Source organism: Penaeus vannamei, chromosome 11, assembly GCF_042767895.1.
Source record: "Penaeus vannamei isolate JL-2024 chromosome 11, ASM4276789v1, whole genome shotgun sequence".
In the NCBI taxonomy this organism is placed as follows: Eukaryota; Metazoa; Arthropoda; class Malacostraca; order Decapoda; family Penaeidae; genus Penaeus; species Penaeus vannamei.
Genome location: NC_091559.1, coordinates 39,859,015 through 39,873,360, shown reverse-complemented (window position 1 = coordinate 39,873,360; position 14,346 = coordinate 39,859,015).

Below are 14,346 nucleotides of genomic sequence, written 5' to 3'. Positions count from 1 at the left end.
AGATTATAACAATGATAATGATAATAGTAATAATGATAATGATAATAATAATAATAATAATAATAATAATAATAATAATAATAATAATAATGGTAGCAATAGTAATAATAATAATAATAATAATAATAGTAATAATGATAATAGTAATAATAATATCAATAATAATGATAATGATAACAATAATAATATTAATAATAGTTGTCATTACCATTATCATTACCAGAATGATAACATCACCAATAATAATAATAATAACAATAATGATTCCAATAACAAAGACGATTTCGCAAGAGAGAGAAGTTGTGGAGGAACCAATATTGATAATGAAGGACATGAGATAACGGATAAACTCGGAAGTAAAGAGGAAGAAGGTAAAATCATCTGATAAAAAATGGATTCTCAGAGATGTCGCATTCTCTCGAAATGGCTAAGGAATGTTTTATTGAATGTGTGTCAGTCTATGAAATGTTTTGTGGTTGTTATGCGCGTGAGAAAATATTTTCTTGGGATTTACGTCGTAGAAGATTTTCTATTTATTTGTGGATTTAAGGAGTAAGGAAATATTTGATGGATTGATGTCCCAAAGAAATATTTGATGGATTGATGTCCCAAAGAAATATTTGATGGATTGATGTCCCAAAGAAATATTTGATGGATTGATGTCCCAAAGAAATATTTGATGGATTGATGTCCCAAAGAAATATTTGATGGATTGATGTCCCAAAGAAATATTTGATGGATTGATGTCCCAAAGAAATATTTGATGGATTGATGTCCCAAAGAAATATTTGATGGATTGATGTCCCAAAGAAATATTTGATGTATTTATGCCGTAAGGAAGTATTTGATGGATTTATGTCGCAAAGAAATATTTGATGGATTGATGTCCCAAAGAAATATTTGATGTATTTATGCCGTAAGGAAGTATTTGATGGATTTATGTCGCAAAGAAATATTTGATGGATTGATGTCCCAAAGAAATATTTGATGGATTGATGTCCCAAAGAAATATTTGATGGATTGATGTCCCAAAGAAATATTTATTGGATTGATGTCCCAAAGAAATATTTGATGGATTGATGTCCCAAAGAAATATTTGATGGATTGATGTCCCAAAGAAATATTTGATGGATTGATGTCCCAAAGAAATATTTGATGGATTGATGTCCCAAAGAAATATTTGATGGATTGATGTCCCAAAGAAATATTTGATGGATTGATGTCCCAAAGAAATATTTGATGGATTGATGTCCCAAAGAAATATTTGATGGATTGATGTCCCAAAGAAATATTTGATGGATTGATGTCCCAAAGAAATATTTGATGTATTTATGCCGTAAGGAAGTATTTGATGGATTTATGTCGCAAAGAAATATTTGATGGATTGATGTCCCAAAGAAATATTTGATGTATTTATGCCGTAAGGAAGTATTTGATGGATTTATGTCCCAAAGAAATATTTGATGGATTGATGTCCCAAAGAAATATTTATTGGATTGATGTCCCAAAGAAATATTTGATGGATTGATGTCCCAAAGAAATATTTGATGGATTGATGTCCCAAAGAAATATTTGATGGATTGATGTCCCAAAGAAATATTTGATGGATTGATGTCCCAAAGAAATATTTGATGGATTGATGTCCCAAAGAAATATTTGATGGATTGATGTCCCAAAGAAATATTTGATGGATTGATGTCCCAAAGAAATATTTGATGGATTGATGTCCCAAAGAAATATTTGATGGATTGATGTCCCAAAGAAATATTTGATGTATTTATGCCGTAAGGAAGTATTTGATGGATTTATGTCGTAAGGAAATATTTTACGGATTTATGTCTCAAGGAAACATTTGATGGATTTCTATCCTCCTTATCTTATGAATGAGATAAAACAATATAAATTTATAATACTTTCCCACCGCAATGTCCATGGTTATGTATCCCATTTTGAATTTAAAACGGATAAATCTTAGACTTCGTTCAGTTTCATACCAAATGCGGGACATATATATAAATCCTGATAAATAAGTCGCATAAAACTCCCGAAGAATAAGCAAAACAAATAAAAATATACGAGAAATTTAGAACCGGGATATGATGAAGTCGACGGCACTTTTTTTCGTACCCGCTTGGGCAGAGGGTCAACAGGGAGCCCGCATGCCCTGTGTACCGGCTTTTCGGGTAAATTACGGACCGATTCGTTAATTTCCCAAAACCGGATTCTTAATATCTAGAATCTTACCTTCACATCATCGCAAAAAAAAAAAAAAAAAAAATTATCGTGTCTTGATCATCATGAAGAAATCGAGATACACGTGTCCATCATTAGACAGATACGTTTTTTTTTTTACCTAAAGATCGGTATTTCACAAAGTAGTTTTTTCATACGATAGCAAGTTTTAAATAATAAAAGAACACCTTATTTGCACTATGAAATGGGAGAGGTAACAATTGCAGTGTGCACGTATCAACACAGCAAAACGGATCTCATGCAATATTGTTTCGTAAAAAGATACATTACTATATCAAAAACTGTTTAGCTACAACCAACCGTAGCTCTATGTACATCATTCATGCACAATTGTACATACATCACAGCCCTACCGGTAAGATAACATAGTTCGTGCACAATTGTACATACATCACAGCCCTACCGGTAAGATAACATAGTTCGTGCACAATTGTACATACATCACAACCCTACCGGTAAGATAACATAGTTCGTGCACAATTGTACATACATCACAGCCCTACCGGTAAGATAACATAGTTCGTGCACAATTGTACATACATCACAGCCCTACCGGTAAGATAACATAGTTCGTGCACAATTGTACATACATCACAACCCTACCGGTAAGATAACATAGTTCGTGCACAATTGTACATACATCACAGCCCTACCGGTAAGATAACAGAGACGATTAAGATCAGTATTCCTCATCTAAATTACCCTCATTAACCCACTGCCACAGGGAATAGGTAATGCCACAGTAGTTTAGTTTCGTGAACTGTATTTACACTTCGATGGCTCCCTAAGCGGCGAGCCACCAAGGGAGTCGTCAGGTCGGAGTCTCCATGGCCTGAATTCCCGGTTTCTTGAGCTTTGGGAAAAAAGCTTTTTTCTGTAATGCTATTAATATAGATGTTCTTATTGTTATTATTAACGTTTTGATTATCAGGCTTTGGGGAAAAAGTTTTTTTTTTCTCTGTAATGCTATTAATATAGGTGTTCTTATTGTTATTATTAACGTTTTGATTATCAGGCTTTGGGGGGAAAAAAGTTGTTTTTTTCTCTAATGCTATTAATATAGATGTTCTTATTAGTATTATTAACGTTTTGATTATCAGGCTTTGGGAAAAAAGTTTTTTTTCTCTAATGCCATTAATATAGTTCTTATTATTACTATTAACGTTTTAAATATCAGGATACTAATTACAGGACTAATGGTAGTGCAAAACAGAGATTATTTCCGAAAATCAAGGAAAATGGTAACCAGGTGAGATAAATAGGACTAGTGATTGAGATAAAAACAATATAAATAAATAGCGGGTTTAAACGTTGGAGCCATCAATGTATAAAAAAAATAACACACATAGATTAGCATTTCTTTTCGATCCACATTTGGTCTTAATTACAAAATAAAAAACAACGATATTCATGAAGGAAAAAAAAAATCACACTTATACCTTTATCTCGAACGAAGAGATCCAGACAAAATCATCTTACTATACAAAAAAAATAAATAAATAATAATAATAATAATAAATAAATAAAAAAAGATAAAATATAAAATCTACCCGAGTTACCCCTTTCAACATCGCCACCCTCCCCCCCCTCCCCCCCTCGCCCACCCTCTCTGGCCGAGGAGGGGGGAGTGTCAACATAGAGGGGAGAGGGAGACATAGGACCAACATACCACATATCCTCCCTAAACTACAGCCATAGAGGGAGGGGAGAGGGGTTTACATGTCGCATTATCTTCCCCCTAAACCGCAGCCATAGAGGAGAAAAAGAGAGTTTGTTTTAGCTCCGAAAAGCACCAGGTTATAAGGTCTAATATCTGGAGGTTCAAATAATCGGGAGATTGTGGTGGTCATTGGGTTCTAATCTCCCTGAGGGTCGAAGTCTTGTGAAGTTCTAACCTCCGTGAAGTTCTGATTTTCGCGAAGATCTTATTTGTTGTGAATATATATATATTTTTTAAAGAATTTTTAACTACGCGAAATTCTGATTTTATTCAGGTTTCTAGTTTTCAGAGAAGCTCAAATTTTCTATAAGGTTCTAAAGACACTTCCCCTCTTCCCCTTTCTATCTTCCCCTCTTTCCCTCAGCTCTTCCCGCCCTTCTTCTCCCCTTTCCCCCTCCTCCCGCCCTTCCCTGCTTCCCTCTCTTCCCTTCCCTTTACCTCTACCGCCATTACCCTCCTCCTCTTCCCTTCCCTGTCTTTCCCTATTCCCCGCCCTTTCTCTTCCCTTCTTCCCCTCCCCTCCTCTTCCCCTCTTCCCCCCCTCTGCCCCTTCCCCTCCCCTCCTCTTCCCATCTTACCCTCCCCATTTTTTCCCTCCTTCTCCCATCTTCCCTTCCCCTCCCCATTTTTCCCCTCCTCTTCTCCTCCCCTCTCCCTCCTCTTCCCCTCCCATCCCCTCTCCCTTCCCATCCCCCTCTCCCCCCCTCCTCCTCCCCTCCCCTCCTCTTCCTCCCCTCTCTCCCCCCCCCCTCTACCACTCCCCCTCTCCCCCCTCTGCCCCCCCCGCGCCCCTCGCCTCGCTTCGTCTCGGGGCGGGCCGCAGCGCCGAGAGGCCCCGCGGCGTAAGCTTGAATAAATGAAGACAAGAGGGCGTGATGTGTGCAGGAGGGCGGGCGTCGGCGGGCGTCTCGTTGGGATTGGTGGGCGGGTTGGGGTGGGTTGGGGGGTTGGGGGGGAAGGGGGATGGTGGAGGGGATTGGGGATTTGGGGTGGGGTGGAAGGGGGATGGTGGAGGGGGGATTTGGGATTGGGGATTTGGGGTGGGATTGGGGATTGGGGTGGGTGACGGAGGGGATTGGGGATTTGGGGTGGGTTGGGGGATGGGTGGATGGGTAGGGGGGGAAATTGGGAGGGATGGTGGGGTGGGGGAATGGTAGTTGGGTGGGTGGATGGGTAGGGGATGGTAGGTGGGAGGTGGAGGGGGATGGTAGTTGGGTGGGGGAAGGTGAGTGGGGGATGGGATGGTAGGTGGAGGGGGGAAAGGTGGGTGGGGGGTGGAGGGTTGAGGGATGATATGTGGGTAGGGGAATGGTAGATGGGTGGGTGGAGGGATGGGGCATGGTAGGTTGGGAGGTGGGATGTAAAGAGAAGGGGGGAGATATGAGAGGGAGGAGAGAGGAAGGGAGGAATGAGAAGGGAAAAATGGAAGGAAAGAAGGAGAGGTGGAAGTGAGTGATGATAGTCGAAAGAAGGGGGAGGGAGGGAACTGTGAGAAGAAGGTGGGAGAGGGGGAGGTTGAGTGAGTTGTGAGATAGGGGAAAGAGAAGGAAAAGGAAGGATGGAGGAACAGAAGAGGTGGAGTAGAAAAGAAGAAAAGAAAAAGAGGGATATGAAAGATGAGAGAAAGAAGGAACGAAGGCCAAATAAACATAAATACAAGAAGAGACAGAAAGAACAAAACGAAGGAGGGATAGAAGAAAAAAAGTAAAAAAAAAAAAACAGTAAAGAAAAGCAGAACGAAAGAGAGAAAAGAAATGAGAGCAAAAGAGAGGAGAGAAGTGAGAGCCAGAAAGAAAGAAAAAGGAAGGAGAGATAGAAGAAAAAAAGTAAAAGGTATAAAAAAAGGAAAGCAGAACGAAAGAGAGGAAAGAAATAAGAGCTAAAGAGAGGAGAGAAGTGAGAGCCAGAAAGAAAAAAGGGAAGGAGAGATAGAATAAAAAAGTAAACGAAATAGAAAAGCATAACGAAAGAGAGAAAAGAAGTGAGAGCAAAAGAGAGGAGAGAAATGAGAGCAAAAGAGAGAAAAGAAGTGAGAACAAAAGAAAAGCGAGAAGTGAGAGCAAAAGAGAGAAAAGAAGTGAGAGCAAAAGAGAAGAGAGAAGTGAGAGCCAGACGCGCAATAGACACGACAGAAATAACTCCAGCAAAGGTAGTTATCACCGCCTTATCACGTGATGTGCATTCCTCCGACGAGTGAAATAGGCCTGGCTGATTTACACGCCCATGTCCCACGCCCTTAGCAAATGTGCCTCGGCGTGGGCTGGGATTTATGCGGCATCTTGCTATTAATCAGGAAAGACGTGTCTGTTTGTGTTTGTGTTACGGAATCTAGGTATATAGATCGGGAAAAGACGTGTCTGTTTGTGTGTGTGTTTGTATTATGGAATGTAGCTATACAGATCGGGAAATGTGTGTCTGTTTGTGTGTGTGTTTGTGTTTGCATCGCGGTATCTGATTATATAGATCGGAAAAGGTTTGTCTGTTTATGTTTGTGTTTGTATTATGGAATCTAGGTATATAGATCGGGAAAGGTGTGTTTATTTGTGTTTGTGTCGCGGTATCTGACTATATAGATCGGGAAAGACGTGTTTGTGTGTGTGCTTGTGTTACGGAATCTAGGAATATAGATCGGGAAAGGTGTGCTTGTTTGTGTTTGCATCGCGGTATCTGACTATATAGATCGGGAAAGGCGTGTTTGTTTGTGTTTATGTTTGTATTACGGAATCTAGCTATACAGATTGGGAAAGACGTTTCTGTTTGTGTTGTATTTGTGTTTGTATCGCGGTATCTGACTGTACAGATCGGGAAAGGTTTGTCTGTTTGTGTGTGTGTTTGTGTTACGGCATCTAGCTATACAGATCGGGAAAGGCGTGTTTGTTTGTGTTTGTGTTTGCATCCCGGTATTGGACAATATAGATCGGGAAAGACGTGTCTGTTTGTGCTGTGTTTGTGTTTGTATCGCGGTATCTGACTATATAGATCGGGAAAGACGTGTCTGTTTGTGTGTGTTTATATTATGGAATCTAGGTATATAGATCGGGAAAAGTGTGTTTGTTTGTGTTTGTGTATGTGTTTGAATCGCGGTATCTGACTGCATAGATCGGGAAAGACGTGTTTGTGTTGTGTGTTTGTGTTTGTATTACGGAATCTAGCTATACAGATCGGGAAAGGCGTGTTTGTATGTATGTTTGCATGTTTGCATCACGGCATCCAACTATTAATCAGGAAATATGTCTGTTTCCGTGTTTGTTTGTATTTCGATCATTAAATAAGATAGATAGATAAATAAACGAGTACTGTACTGTAGGCTTTCATTTTAGGGTAAGTTGACTGGATGTGTTTCTGTGAACAATACAAACCAAAATAAAAACAAAACAAAAAAACTAGAGAACAGCGAATAATCGTTCCATTAAAAAGACATCAAATACTGTAGTTCTCTCGTAGCGAGATTTCCAGCATTTTCTTCCGACGGCCATTTTAAACCATACCCGGTGTTATTTCACACCATACCCGATGGCCACTTAAAAGAAAAAACGATGGCCATTTTAAATAACCGATTTCTTAGCATACCTGAGGCCCATCTTAAACTAAACCCAAAACCCGTTAAAATATGTAAGTTAGTTTAATTCAAACCGACCAGTTTAAACAATACGCGATTGTCATTTAAACCCGACGGCCATTTCAAGCCATACCCGAAGACCATACCCGTGGAAAGTAATTTAATCCTGGTATATTTTGGAATGTGTTTTTTTTTTCATTGTTCTCCTTTGTCAGTATTATTCAGTGTCATTTATCCATCCTTTAAAAATAACATTTTCTATGGCGTTCATTTGCTTCTTATCCTCGTTACGTCAGTGTTTTCTGTATTTCCTCTTCTTTTTGTTCAGTGTACTTCTCTTTTATTTTTCTCTGTTATGACCCAAATTTTTCCTTACTCGGAAATGTTTTTTTTGTTCTTCTATCCTCAGTTCCTCTTGCTTCCCCTACTGTTCTCCTCTTTGTTCTTATGTCCCCATTTCCCCTTTCTTCACTTAGTGTTCTCCCCTCTGTTCTTGTATCCTGAGTTCCTCTTGCCTCATCTAGCGTTTTCATTATCCTTCTATCCTCTGTCTAGCTTCACTTGGTGTTCTCCTCAGCGTCCTCCTGTCCTCAGCTCCTCAAATTTATTCTTTATTTATTCTTTCCACCTTCCCTCGATTCCCCAGATCCTCTTCCCTCTTCCTGATCCCCCTTTTTCCTCTCTCAGTGCTCTTCCCCTTCACCCTGCCTTCTTCCCCTCTCACTCGTTCTTTCCCCTTCCCTCACCCGACGCTCCCTTCACCCTGACTCGTGCCCCTCTGCTTTTTTCCCACCCTCACCTCTCCTTCCCCCTTCCCTCATACACTGCTCCCTTCACCCTGACTCCTTCCCCTCAGCCTTCTTCAACCCTCACTCATTCCCTCTTCCCTCACCCGCCACTCCCTTCACCCTGCCTTCTTCCCCTCACTCCTCCTTCCCCCTTGCCCCACCCGGCGCTCCCTTCATCCAAATGTATTGCCTTCGGTGCCCTCCGCGTCCCCTTCCCTCAGCCGGTGTTCCCCTCAGTGCAGTTTCCCCTCCTTCGCAGCCGGCGCCCACAGCCCACGCCGCCCGCAGATTTCTCTCTCCGATGCCTCGCCTCTCGGACTCTCCAGAGCTCCCCTTATTGAGAACTGAAGCCATTCTTTCTGGTCTTTCTCCTCTCTCTCTTTATTTTATCTTTCTTTTCTCCTCTTCTCGTCTTTCGTTAATCTGTTTCTTGGCTTTTTTGGTCGTCTTATTTCAATTTTTCGCTTTTCCTTCTCTTCTTTCTTCTCTTCGTCTTCTGATCTATTCCTCTTCTACTGTTTTCTTTTCTTCTTCTTTTTCTATCTCTCTCTCTCTCTCTCTCTCTCTCTCTCTCTCTCTCTCTCTCTCTCTCTCTCTCTCTCTCTCTCTCTCTCTCTCTCTCTCTCTCTCTCTCTCTCTCAGACAATCCTTGCTCTTACCCGACCATTTTCTCCCTTTCCTCTCTCCCCGTCCTTCCCATCTTTCTTTCTTTTCTTCCTTCCTTCTTCCTTCCGCCCTTCTTTTAATGTCCAAGGAATGGTCACAACCTCCTTCACCCCCTTTCCCCTTCCCTCCCCTCTCTTCCCCTCCCTCCTCCTCCCCTCCCCCATCCCGCAACTTCCGTGTCCACTCTCCTTCTTTTCTTTCTTTGTAAGGCGGTGCCCTTCTGTCCCCTCTTTCCCCCTCTCCCCTCTCTCCCTTCTACCCCTTCTCCACTCTCTCTCTTCTCTGCCCCTCCTCTCCCTCTAGCCCTCTCCACCCTGTTCCCTCTCCCCTTCTCCACCCTCTTTCCTCTCCCCCTTCTCTCTCTCTCCGCCTCCACACTATCCCCTCTCCCCTTCCTCCACCCCGCCCCCTCTCCCTGAACCCCTCTTTCCTCTTATGACCCCTCCCTCCCCCTCTCCCCTCCCCTCTCCCCTCTCCCTCCCCCCCCCCCCCAATCCCCCATTCGAGCCACCATTCCTAGGCCATAAAACCCTCCTGCTCCCAGCTTTTCCCATAAGTTTAGTTTTCCCCTCACTCTCTCCTCCCCTCGTCTGCGTCTTTTTCCCCTCCTCCTCCTCCTCCATACTCTTTTATCTCTGATCTCTTCTTTCCTCTTCCCCATGTCTCTTTCCTCCTCCTCCTCTTTCTCTTCTTCCTCCTGTCCCTCCCCATCTCATTCATTCTCCTACCCCCCCTCCTCCTCCTCCTCCTCCTTCATCCTCCATTCTCTTCCCTTTCCTCCTCCTTTACCCCCATCCCCCCACCCCCATAGCCTTCCCCCTCCACCCGTCCCCCCCCCCCCCCCCCCGACCCCCCGCTGTCCCTTTGCGGCATGTAATAAACAGCACCTCTTTCGGCCGCGCCATTCTGGGCTCTTCCCCTCTCTGCCTCCCTCTTCCCTCACTTCCTCTTACTCTTTCTCTCTTCCCCTCACTTCCTCTTACTCTTCCTCTCTTCCCTCACTTCCTCCCTCTTCCTCTTACTCGCTCCCTCTTCCTCTTACTCTTTCTCTCTTCCCCTCACTTCCTCTTACTCTTTCTCTTATTCTTTCTTTCTTCCCCTCACTTCCTCCCTCTTCCTCTTACTCTTTCTCTCTTTCGTCACTTCCTCCCTCTTCCTCTTACTCTTTCTCTCTTCCCCTCACTTCCTTCTTCTTCCTCTAACTCTTTCTCTCTTCCCCTCACTTCCTCCTTCTTCCTCTAACTCTTTCTCTCTTCCCCTCACTTCCTTCTTCTTCCTCTAACTCTTTCTCTCTTCCCCTCACTTCCTCTTTCTTCCCCTCACTGCCTCCCTCTTCCCTCACTTCCTCTTACTCTTTCTCTTATTCTTTCCCTCTTCCCCTAACTGCCTCCCTCTTTCCTCACATCCTCTTACTCTTTCTCTTACTCTTTCTCTCTTCCCCTTACTTCCTTCTTCTTCCTCTTACTCTTTCTCTCTTCCCCTCACTTCCTTCTTCTTCCTCTTACTCTTTCTCTCTTCCCCTCACTTCCTCCTTCTTCCCCTCACTTCCTCTTACTCTTTCTCTTATTCTTTCTCTCTTCCCCTCACTTCCTCCCTCTTCCTCTTACTCTTTCTCTCTTCCCCCTCACTTCCTCCTTCTTCCCCTCACTTCCTCTTACTCTTTCTCTTATTCTTTCTCTCTTCCCCTCACTTCCTCCCTCTTCCTCTTACTCTTTCTCTCTTCCCTTCACTTCCTGTCTCTTCTTCTTACTGCCTCCCTCTTCCTCTTACTCTTTCTCTCTTTCCCTCACTTCCCTCTCTCTTCCACTTACTCACTCTCTCTTCCCTCACTTCCTCCCTCTTTCTCTTCCTCCCTCCTTCTTCCCCCTCACTTCCTTCTTCTTCCTCTTACTCCTTCCTTCTTCCCCTCCCTGCCTCTCTCTTCCCTCTTCCTCTTCCTCCCTCCTTCTTCCCCCTCACTTCTTCTTCCTCTTACTCCTCCCTTCTTCCCTCCCTGCCTCTCTCCTTCCCTCACTTCCTCCCTCTCCCCTCACTTCCTCCCTCTTCCCTCTTCCCCTCACTCCCTCTCTTCCCCTTACTTCCGCTCTTTTTGTCTCTTTCTTCCCACTCGTTCACGCTTTTCTTTCCTCTGTTCATCCTTCTTTATTCTTGTTTCTTCTGCGAATTTTGTTTCAAAAGCTTCCCCCTCTATTCCTCTCCGTCTACCATTTTTTCCTCCCTTTCTCCCTTTCTCCCCGTCTCCCTCACAGCTCACTTCTCTTCTCCTTTCTTTCCTTCCCCGCTACCCCTCTCACCCTCGCCCATACGCTACTCTCCCCTCACTCTTCCGTCCCTCTCCCCTCTCCCCTCCCTCCTTACCCGTCCGTCCCTCTCTCTTCCCCCCTCTCTCCTTTTCTCTTCTCCCCTCTCTCCCCTCCCCTCTCCCCTCTCTCCCCTCCCCTCTCCCCTCGCCCCTACGCCCCTTTCCCCAATCCTCTTGAATCTTCCCCTCAGAGTGGTGCTCCCCTCGCCCCTGCCTCCCGCCCTGGGTCGATTTTCACTCACGAGGAAGCGAGGGGAGAGAGAGAGAGAGAAAGAGCGAGAGAGAGAGAGAGAGAGAGAGAGAGAGCGAGGGCCAAAGAGGGAGGAGAATGAGGGGAAACGGGGGAGGAGGAGGAGGAGAGGGGAGGACGGGGTGGGGGCAAGGGAGGGGGGGGGGGGAGGGGCGAAGATGAAAGCGGTCAGATTTAAAGGGAGAGGGACGAGGGGACGGGAGGGGAGGGGAGGGGAGGGGAGGAGAGAAGAGATATGGCAGGGTAAATGGAAAGCGAAATACTTTGGCACGCTGTCTGGGGAAAGAAGGAGGGAAGGAGGATGGGAGGGAGAGGGAGAGAAGGAGAAAAGGAGAGAAGGAGAGAGAGAAAAGGAGAGAAGGAGAGAAGGAGAGAGAACGAGAGAAGGAGAGAAGGAGAGAAGGAAAGAAGGAGAGAAGGAGAGAAGGAGAGAAGGAGAGAGAGAGAGAGAGAGAGAGAGAGAGAGAGAGAGAGAGAGAGAGAGAGAGAGAGAGAGAGAGAGAGAGAGAGAGAGAGAGAGAGAGAGAGAGAAGAAGAGAGAGAGAGAAAGACAGAGAGAGAAAGACAGACAGACAGACAGACAGAAAGAGAGAGACAGACAGACAGACAGAGGAAGAGAGAATGGTGATGATAGGAGGAGTCAGGAAAAGGGATAGAGGGACGAAGAGGAAAAGGAGAAGTAGAAGGACGAGGGAGGAGAGGGAGAGGGACGAAGAGGAGAAGGAGAAGTAGAAGGAGGAGGGAGGAGAGGGAGAGGGACGAAGAGGAGAAGGAGAAGTAGAAGGAGGAGGGAGGAGAGGGAGAGGGACGAAGAGGAGAAGGAGAAGTAGAAGGAGGAAGGAGGAGAGGGGGAAGGAAGACCCAAGAAAATGAATGTCTGTGAAGAAAGAGCCTATATTTAACCCTCTCGACGCGGCGACTCTTTCATTATCTTCCATTTTGTTCTGCGTCTTCACTTCTCGAACGGGAAGAGGGGGAGCGAGAGGAGAGGGAGAATGAGGAGGGAAAAGAAAGAAAGGAAGGAAGAAGAATGAGAAAGGAAAAGAAAGGAAGGAAGAAGAATTAGGAGGGAAAAGAAAGGAAGGAAGGAAGAAGAATTAGAAGAGAAAAGAAAGAAAGGAACGAAGGAGAATGGGAAGGAAAAAGAAAGCAAGGAAGAGGAAGTAGAAGGGAAAAGAAAGAAAGGAAGGAAGAAGAATTAGAAAGGAAAGAAGAAAAACTAGAAGGGGAAAGAAAGAAAGGAAGGAAGGAAGAAGATTTAGAAGGGGACAGAAAGAAAGGAAGTAAGGAAGGGTGATAGGAAGTGGGAAGGGACTCGAAAGAAGAAGGATATAAGAAGAAATGGGAGGAAGAATAGGTAAAAGGAGGAGGAAGAAGAGGGACGGAAGGAAGAAGAAGAGAAAGAAGCATAAAAGGAAGAGAGGAATGAAGAGATTAGAAGAGGAATGGAAGAAGATAAGTGAACTAGGGAGGAGGTTCTTGGAGAGAATAGGAGTAAGACGAAGGGGAGACAAGAGAGACAAAGAAAGCAAGAGAGAGAATGAAGAGAAGAAAGAAAAGAAAATAGAGAAAAAGAAAAGAAAAGAAAGAAGTAAACAAGAAGAAAAATATGAAAAAGGAAAGAAAAAGATGAATAAAAAGAAAAATAAAAAAAAGAGGAAGAAGGAAGAAATAAAAGAAAAGGAAAGGAAGAGAAAAAAGAACAAGAATAGGAAGAAGAAAGGAAGAAAGGAAAGAAAAGGAAAGAGAGAAAATGCAAAAAAGAAGAAAGAGAAAAACAAAAAACAAGAAAGAGAGAGAAAAAAAGGAGAGAAAAAGCAAAAGAGAGAAAAACAAAAAAACAAAAAAAAAAGAAGAGAGAAAAAGCAAAAAGGAATAAAGAGAGGAAGAAGGACGGAAGGAAGGACGCAGCGAGGCAGGAGGACGGGCGCGAGCGAAGCCACTTTTCCCTGAATCTCAACCATTAATCTCCCGGCGTAGCTTGGGCAGGGTAGAGGCAAGGGGGTCGGGGCGGGGACCCTTCGGCGCTCTCGCTTTAAGGGTCGTAATGGCTTCTCCCGGTCGACGTTACCCCGAGAATTAGGTAGCTATAGAATTTGGATTTATTTCGCTTAACTTCGACGAGGCTTAATCCCCGCTGGTGTGCGTGTGCGTTTTTTTTTTTTTTTTTTTATCCTGGTTCTCTGTGTGTGTGTTTGGTTTTGTCTGAGTGTGTGCGTTTTATTTATTTTTTTTTTTATCCTGGTACTGTGTGTGTGTGTGTGTTTGGTTTTGTCTGAGTGTGGGCGTTTTTATTATTATTATTATGTATTATTATCCCGTTTCTGTGTGTGTGTGTGTGTTTGGTTTTGTCTGAGTGTGGGCGTTTTTTTATTATTATCGTTATTATCATCCTGTTTCTGTGTGTGTGTGTGTGTGTTTGGTTTTGCCTGATTGTGTGCTTTTTTTCGTTTGTGGGCGTGTGTGTGTGTGTGTTTTCCTTTTTTTCCGTTTGTGTGTTGTTTTTTCTCTCTCTCTCGACTATGTGTGTTTTTTAACTGTTTGTGTGTGTTTTATTCCTGTTGTGTATGTTTTTTTTTATTATTGCGTGTGTGTGTGTTATCAACTTTGTATGTACGTTTTTTCTATTTTCGTGTATGTGTGGCTTTCTTTCTTGTGTCTCTTTTTCCTCATTTCTCTCTTGTGTATGTACGTTTTTTCTCAATTGTGTATGTACGTTTTTTCTCAATTGTGTATGTACGTTTTTATCTCAATTGTCTATGTACGTTTTTTCTCAATTGTGTATGTACGTTTTTCACCATGTATGTG